The sequence below is a fragment of the Mytilus edulis genome, chromosome 6 (assembly GCF_963676685.1).
Source record: "Mytilus edulis chromosome 6, xbMytEdul2.2, whole genome shotgun sequence".
Lineage (NCBI taxonomy): Eukaryota > Metazoa > Mollusca > Bivalvia > Mytilida > Mytilidae > Mytilus > Mytilus edulis.
Window position 1 is genome coordinate 89,650,716 of NC_092349.1, and position 9,455 is coordinate 89,660,170.

General features: G+C 33.9%; 1 long non-coding RNA gene across 1 annotated transcript; it reads left to right on the plus strand.

The window, feature by feature from the left end:
- The first annotated feature begins 985 nt into the window (after nucleotides 1-985).
- LOC139528856 (uncharacterized) lies at nucleotides 986-9,101 on the plus strand. Its single transcript, XR_011665699.1, has 2 exons — nucleotides 986-1,703; nucleotides 8,811-9,101. It is a non-coding gene; the product is annotated as an uncharacterized lncRNA (long non-coding RNA).
- Nucleotides 9,102-9,455: the final 354 nt, after the last annotated feature.

Sequence of the window (9,455 nt, forward strand, 5' to 3'; positions counted from 1 at the left end):
ATTTTTTACATATTTAAATAACAGTCGTGGAACTTCGGACAATAATCGTGCATTCAACAACACTTATTAAACTGGATTTTTCTTGAGATATATTAAGGATTTAGGGACGTACGATAGGTTAGAATATGATTATAGATACCACAAGGTCGGAGGAGATAACACTACAAAATATTCTAAATATAGATTAGTCAGACTAAAAACCGGACCCTCCCCCGCTCTTCAATATTAAAATGTCGCACTATTTTAAAATGTCAAAGCAAATACATTGTCTTCCTCCTCAACAGAAACACAAATACTTCCTTGATTCAAAATTTGAAACGCTCAAAATAATAAAATGAAAATGAAGAAAACAAGATGATCTTCATTCTTCATACTATGCCATATGCTGGTGTTCGTTTTCATAACTTTTGAATCATCGTCTCTCCCCTGGTAATATTCATTGCCAACCCCCCAGCCAACCCCCCCACCCCCCCCCCCCCCCCCCCCTAAATTTGTAGATATGGTACACCGGAGCAATGTAACGGTTATTTTAGCGTATATCATATAGTCCTGGACATTCATGAAATATTAGCCACTGGGCGATAAGTGACAACTTCGCGTCTATCTCCCAATAATGTTTACTGTTAAATAGTCATTATAAAATCCACAATATATATGGTGCAAAATTGTAGATTTATTTTCTTGATATAAAAAGTCTTTTTTTCTAGATTTATTCAACATTACTTTTTAAAAACATTGTAGCATCATTTTTTAGCAAATCTCGATATTCAACTTTGACAATTTTCTGAAAGAGTACTGTAAAAAATAAAAATAAATGTGAATCTTGTCGATAAATTTAGACTAACGTACTTCAATAATGTCATTAAATGTTAATCGTGAAACTCGTGCTTAAAATATTCCCGCGGAAATGTGTGTACTCGTGATTTACGTAAGTAACGTATCGGACGTAAGTGTATTTGACTCTATTTTTCTCTGTTTGATCACAGGTACTTGAGGACAGGACCCTATAGGAGCCTTGTGATGCCCCCCTCCCCCTTTTTTTTTTTTTTTTAATCGAGCAAAAATATCATTATTTTCGCTTATATTCAGCTCTCTGTATGCTATTTATCACTTCAAATGCAAGGAATACTATCAAATACCAGTTTCTAAAATTTGGGGTTTCTGATATATGTATAGGCGGAAAGGTAAGTCACTCAGGTTTGTTTACATTGAGGTACTGCTCGGGATATTTCTTGAAATTTTCTATTAAATTATGTCCTACCTGTTCCAATATCGTATTTCTTCTTCGCCATATATATTATCCTCACTGAAAACATACATAAATAATCAAAATACAGGTATAAAGTCCTCCTCTGGGACACTTTTCACTCGCGATTTGAATATTTTCAACCACATTTTAGTAGAAGCTACGGAAGTGACATCGCTAGCGACATCTGTGCGGTATTTTCAAAAGGGCGGTAACCATTTCACATGTTACCTATTCTGTAACTCCCTCCTAAATCAAGAGAACCATAATCACTCCCGATCGATCGATTTCCGAATGGCAATGACGACAACGGTAAAACGCGAGAATTCCGAATATATTTTGCGGGAAATTTTATAACAACAGACAACAACAACAATAATGGATGAAGACCAGAAATTCGCATTCAATTTGGCCGTTAATGGCCATAATTTACTGATTTCAGGCCAAGCAGGCACTGGTAAGACATTTCTTGTTGAGAAAATTGTTGAATTTATGAGATATAGTCAAAAGAAAAACGTCTCTATCGTGTGTTCAACTGGTATCGCTGCCACACACTACGGCAACCTAGGTGCACAAACACTTCACAAGTGGTCAGGAATAAGGGACGGAAGGTATTTAATAGAGGAAATTGTTCATTTACTTAGAACAGATGAGAGATACACAGTTGCCAAATCCAATATTGAATCTGTTGAAACTTTAATTATTGATGAGATTTCAATGGTTAGCTCTAAAGTTTTAAATCAGGTCCAGGTTTTGTGTAGGCAAATTAGGAACTCTCCAGATATATTTGGAAACATTCAAGTTATTCTTGTAGGAGATTTTTATCAGCTTCCACCAGTTTCAAATGAACTGTATGGTGACCCTGGCAACCTCTGTTTTCGTTTACCATGGTTTGAGAGTTATTTCCCCCACAAGATCAATTTACATATTGTACACCGACAAGACGAACATAATTTGATAACATGTATTAATGAATTAGAGGTTGGGGATCCTTCAGATGAATCAGTAGCATTTCTACAATCATTAAATAGACCTCTGCAGGATGAAGCAGGCAGTGTCCAACTTTTTGCTAGAAACATTGACGTTGATATGTTCAATTATAATAAACTAAATCAAATACAAGGAGAGCTTCAAACATACCATTCAGTAGATGAAGGTTCTGCACACTATATAAACAAGTTTTTAGCGCCAAAGAATTTAGGGCTAAAGGTAGGGTGTCCTGTTATGTTGATCAAAAATCTTAGTGATGTTTTAGTGAATGGTGTTCGTGGTATTGCTGTTCAACTGCATAATAAATCTGTTGATGTTAATTTCAAAATTGGTGAGAAAATAGTTACGGCAAATATTGGAGCAGAAATTTTTTCCACTTATGATCCTGTTGGGAAAATTATTATTGCAAAGCGCATTCAACTGCCATTAAAATTAGCTTATGCACTTACAATTCATAAAGCCCAAGGTATGAGTTTAGAAAATGTAACAGTAAATTGCCAACACAGTGTTCAACCAGGTCAATTAGGTGTCGCAGTGGGAAGAGCAGTGTCTGTAAATGGTTTAAAAGTAGTCAATTTCAAAAAACATCTTTGCAAAAAGCATCCAGGATATGTATTGAACTTTTATGAATCATTCAGTGTAGGTGAGCTTAACCAAGATTTAACATGTTGCCGAAATAAAACTCAACTTGAAAAACTTTCATATTCAGAAACTGAATCAGCTTCTAGTGATAGTGATGCATGCAGCAAAACATTTGAGAAAGATTTTATTGATTTTGATAATGATTCAGATTTTTCAGATTCTGAAATAGAAAAACTTGAATTTTTAGATACAATTTTAACTGATGACAACCAGAAAGTATTCTCTACTGATCCTCTCCCTTCAAAGCTGGCCTTTGACAATGTTTTATTAGAATTTTTGGATACCCCTGCAGAAGAGCAGATCTTATATTTTAAAGAATTAATTCTTAAAAACTTTAATTTATTCAATGATTGGTTTGATCAGCAGGCATCAATTATTGATGACATAGGGCTGAACTGCTTCCCTGAAGATAAGGATAAATACACTCAGAAGCATAGGAATGATTTTTTTATTAAATTCAATAAACACATAAATTCAGAAGAATATGAATGTAGCACTTCTGTTCTGCTTAAAAAGTATGAACTACAAGAATTGAAAGGTCCAGCTTATAGACTTTTAACATCTGTATTATTTTACATTGAAAGAAAGTTTTTTGAAACTTTATCTTCTCATCTGCATCTGACTTCACCTGAACCCTTACCTAAACCATCTTTAACTCAAGAGTTAGATCCTGCTGGAAAGGGCAAAATTAGATATATCAGTGGGTATGTGATTGCAAAATTAAAGCACAATTTGTCACAGAAGATAAGAAACTCATTATTTGCAAAAGGTAAAGAAAAGGAACTGAAAGATTTACAAAATAAAATGAACATTTTGAATTCAATGTGCTGTACCTTTGGTGAGTTAGTAGATGTATCTACTGATAAAACTAGTTTAGATGAAATTAAGCGTAAACAAAATCAGCGTGAGGGACTAACAAATATTTCTGACTCTGCTTTTGATTTTTTTCAAAAGCTTGAAATTCAATGCCGCCAAAAATTGACCCATGAAAATTTAGTCATATATGGTAAAAATTTGTATAATGATTCTTTAAAGCAACTGTTTGATGACTACGAGTTATATGAGGCATGGTTAATGTGCGTGACCTCATCCGTTACCACCTCTTCTGAGGATGAATGTGAGAATGACCATGACATTCGCACATTACTTAATTCCATGGCAACAGCTGTTGACAACTTTCTCATTTTATTCCAGTCAGTTGTGACTTTGTTTCTGAAAGTAAGCTTGAGTCAGTTTAGAAGAGATTTTCTGGCTTTTTTAAAAAGAGAAAAAGGAAAGGCATTGAGAAAAAAAGTGACTGAAAAGGGAAAGAAATCTATCAAAAAGTTTGACATGAAATTTTATACCGAAGACAAATCAACCAATAAACAGTCATCCTTCTTGCGTCTTAAATCAGAACTTCTTCAGAATCCAAAATATTTAAATGACTACTCTTTCACCAAAAAAGACTTATTACTAATTTGCAAAGACATTAAAATTAAAATTTCCTCCCAGAAAAGGAAAGAAGAAATTACCAATGTTTTGGCAAAGAAAATATTAGATAGTGATACATGTATTGAAACTCTAAATATACCTGATTCTTATGAACCTCAGCCCGGACCTAGTGGGATCTCTCAGTCTGTGCCTGTCTCTGAACAATCAGTGCATGATGACATGATTGGGCCCTCTGGCTCTCTACATGTTTCTTCTGAACCAGAAACTAGTTTGTCTGGGACTGCTCCTTCAACACTGACTAAAACAAAAAGGACAAGAAATTATGGCAAAAAAAAATCTAAAGGAAAGGGGAAAGGAAAAGGGAAAAAAACCAAGAAAGTAGAAGAGACAATAGAGGATGAAAATTGTGCTATATGTAATAAAACATATATAGACGGTGAAGATTGGATTAATTGTGATGTTTGCACATTATGGTTTCATCGGCAATGTGTTAATTTAGAGGATGAAGCAGAATGGGCATGTTTGACTGAGGAGGACGGGTCATTCACTTGTCCCTTGTGCTTATAATAAAGTAAGCAAGTATACTTGATTATGTTAAGGAACTAGATAATTCCAAGTTAAAAGAGGGGTTAGAGAAAATAATTTGGAGGGTTTTCTTTTTTTAATACAAACTCATTTTGAAATTTCTCTCAAATTAAGAATGATGGTTGAATAAAAGCTTCTGTTAATAATGGATTTTTTTTTGCAATAGGAGGGAAAGGGGTATGGTTCTTTAAAAAATATAGCAAGCCAAAATGTTGTTTTTTTAAATGACAGCTCTTTCACAAAAAAGACTTATTACTAATTTGCAAAGACATTACAATTACAATTTCCTCCAAGAAAAGGAAAGAAGAAATTACAGATGTTTTGGCAAAGAAAATATTATTTCAACACTGATGTCCAATTGATCCAATCTTCACCATCTATATATGTTATAATACATCTAACACAATTTTCATTTTATTAACTTGATTCTTTTTTTCAGAAAATGTGTGTGTGTGTGTGTTTGTGGGGGGGGGGGGGGGGGGGGGGAGGTGATTTTTTTCCTCCTTACTCTTATAATAAAAGTAAACCAATAATTACCTTTTAAAGAAAACAAATCTCAATAAACCTTATTTTGAAATTATAAGAAGATCTTTTGAGCTTCAACCATTAACCCTGCCACATTATGTATGTACATTGTATGTGCCTGTCCCAAGTCAGGAGCCTGTAATTCAGTGGTTGTCATTTGTTGCTGTATTACATATGGGTTTTTTGATATTTTTTTGTACATAAATTAGGCCGTTAGTTTTGTCTTTTGAATTGTTTTACATTTGTCATTTCTTGCCTTTTATAGCTGACTATGCCGTATGGGCTTTGCTCATTGTTGAAGGAAGTATAGTAACATATTATACATGTAGTTGTTAATTTCTGTGTCATTTGGTCTCTTGTGAAGAGTTGTCTCATTGGCAATCACACCACATCTTTTTTTTTATTCAAACTACTAAATTCAGCATGTTCAGTATGAGTAATTTGTTCTGTAGTATTGAATATACTTTTTCAATCTAAATTTGAATTATACATGTATCTCATCACTTACAGTACTCTCCCTTTCATCACACAAAAGCGCCATAATAAATGGCAGCTAGTAATGAAATTGTTCTTATTTATTTTATGCATGCATTATATTTGTGACATTTCTTTTTAATTTCAGGACTACATGAAAACAGATAAAGTGTACATAATGTATATATTGGAAGTGACTTATTTTATACCTTTACTTGATTTTGTTGTGTTGGAGGTTGTGCTGTATCACCACCAGTATTTGATTTTCTTGACACTGTTGTTTGGCCCAAGATGACGGAGTTCATTGCATGACAGTAACCAAGGTATGTAGGATTTGTGTTGGCGCCACTATGTAAAGTGCGCTGTTGGCAAAATACGTTCTCAATAACGTCACTATTTAGTCTACTGGGGATAACAGAGGCATTGTTGTTTTTTAACCTATACTGACAATATTCTTCAAATCCTAAAATACATGAAACTATGTCCTGCCTGGTTTGGTGAGATATCATACACATTTCTTTTTGCTTGACAGTTGTGTCCAATTGAATACTTTTTTCCCATTTAATGAAAAAATCCATTACATCATGGTTCTGTCTTAATCTGTCATCACTTAAGTCAGTTATAGCCCTATTATCCCTAAAATTTGCTATCAGAACACTTGTATTTGACAATAATTTGACAGTAGCATTTAACATAGAGCCTGATTCTCCCAAAGTTTGTTGATACAGCTTCATCAAATGATACATATCAGCATTCAGTACATCTTCTGCTAAGTGATTGCGCATTTTTGCCTCTGATGTCAGATAAAAATGATCTTGTGACAATTTATGATGCACTGGAAAGGGATGGGTTGAAATATCCCATGAATAAGCCCTTTTGAAATGATTCCATTCAATAAAATTACCTTCAAACTTCATATGTCTTTTACATTGAGATTCACTTCCACTTTTTAAGATATTGTTCCTAATTTTTTTAATAACATGAGAAACATCCATGATGAAACTTATCTTATCATTACTGTAAATATTATTAAAGGAGCATGTTACTGGTTTGGCAGAACTAAATTCAGGCATTAAAAGCTTAAAGAGGTCTCTATTAGTCTGTGCCCCATCAGTGCTAACAAACATGATTTTAAACCCAAAGTTCATTAACCTATTCACAGATTGCCATACTAATAAATAGAGTTCATGTCCAGATGCAGTGCTTGCAGGAAAATGTGCGAAAGGAAACCGAAAACCTGTCGACCCTAGGAATACAAGTTGAAGTGCATGACTCGCTAAAATTCTTTCGTTCTTGTTGGATTTCAATTTATCAAAAACTACTGACTCTGGAGATAATTCAGTAAATCCAATCAATTCTATTTTTCCATTTATCTTTTTTAACTGTAGATCTTGCTGAATCGACATTTCATCAATAATGAGCCCACCTTCATAACCCTCGGGTGGTATATTTTTTAGCTTGGCCTCATTTGCCATCCAATGAAGCATATCATTATTTATTCCAGCTTCTTGATTTACAGTATTTTTAAATCTTTGTAGTAATTTCTCAGAAGGGAGGATGACAAACTGACTATTTCTAAGTTCTGTATACCCCTTAGGGCTTCTGCACCATAATGTTAGACACAGACGAACGATGTCTCTGTTCCAACGCCTTCCATGTGGGTTTCTTTCAATTGCCATTTTCTGCGACATTAAAAATAATTTCATTTTATCACTACATTCAGGGAAAATTTTTGTTAGAATTTCTGACATGTCATTATTATCTTCTGTAGATAGTATTACATCCTGATCTGTATTTGATCTTATGCAAGTTGCATTTGTGGAATTTAAATTCTCATTCAAAGGTTTTTTCGTTGTTTCTTCAAGTTGAAAATTTTTAACAATAACTGCTTTTTCCAAACATTTACAATGCACACATGATGCTGATGCTTTGTGTGATTTTTTAAATGGGAGCACCTTTTGACATAATTTTGACCTGTATCTAATTTGTTCTGAGTTTTCATCAAAAAGTTTTGAAACATGCTCTTTTAAGAAGTCTTTATTTTGCATTGACTCATCAACTTCCTCAACACCATTACAATAACGCAACTGTCTTATTATTTCAAAACATGATGGTAAATTAAATGTTTTGTCTACCCCTAAGCTAACAGGGTCTATCTTTTTACCCATAACCATTAAAGTCCAAGTTTGGTCCAATTTTAACTGAGCTTCAGTAAGCACCTTCAATCCATTTATTATGGTTTTGTTAAAATGACCTATAGTTATACAGCTTAAAGTTTTTGATAACAAGACAAAATCAATGGGGATATGTGTTCCAAATGTGCTTATATCTAGCACAACTGGTGTATTAATTTTCCACTTTATACCAAAGTAACGTTTGGTCATTTTGCACCAGTTACTTTTGCTGCGTGCATTTTTCACCTTCACATTTTTATATATTTGTTTTATTAAATTTCCAACTGATGTCCCTTCAGCTGCAGTTTTTTCTTTAATATCTATTAAATCAATTGATTCATCTATAGCCCCTTCCTCAATGTTATCAATTATCCAGTTGAACAAATTAGACTTATTTGACATTTCATTTATATTTGTCATTCTTTTTCAGTTCATAATTTTGCGCCAAAACAATTACTTAAAATATATTCGGAATTCTCGCGTTTTACCGTTGTCGTCATTGCCATTCGGAAATCGATCGATCGGGAGTGATTATGGTTCTCTTGATTTAGGAGGGAGTTACAGAATAGGTAACATGTGAAATGGTTACCGCCCTTTTGAAAATACCGCACAGATGTCGCTAGCGATGTCACTTCCGTAGCTTCTACTAAAATGTGGTTGAAAATATTCAAATCGCGAGTGAAAAGTGTCCCAGAGGAGGACTTTATACCTGTATTTTGATTATTTATGTATGTTTTCAGTGAGGATAATATATATGGCGAAGAAGAAATACGATATTGGAACAGGTAGGACATAATTTAATAGAAAATTTCAAGAAATATCCCGAGCAGTACCTCAATGTAAACAAACCTGAGTGACTTACCTTTCCGCCTATACATATATCAGAAACCCCAAATTTTAGAAACTGGTATTTGATAGTATTCCTTGCATTTGAAGTGATAAATAGCATACAGAGAGCTGAATATAAGCGAAAATAATGATATTTTTGCTCGATTAAAAAAAAAAAAAAAAGGGGGAGGGGGGCATCACAAGGCTCCTATAGGGTCCTGTCCTCAAGTACCTGTGGTTCGTTCGTACCTTTCGTCAATTTGTAAGAAAGCTCTATTAGATTAGAGCTTTCTTACAAATTGACGAAAGGTACGTATGCTTGACGAATCATACGTAATACTCGTTTTAGGGATCCTTTATTTTGACATATTTCTATAATAGTCGTGGAACTTCGGACAATAATCGTGCATGCTACGACACTTATTAAATTGGATTTTTCTTGAGATATATTAAGGATTTCGGGACGTGCGATAGGTTAGAATATGATTATTGATACCACCAGGTCGGAGGAGGTAACACTACAAAGTATTTTAAATATAGAGTTGTCAGACGAAAAA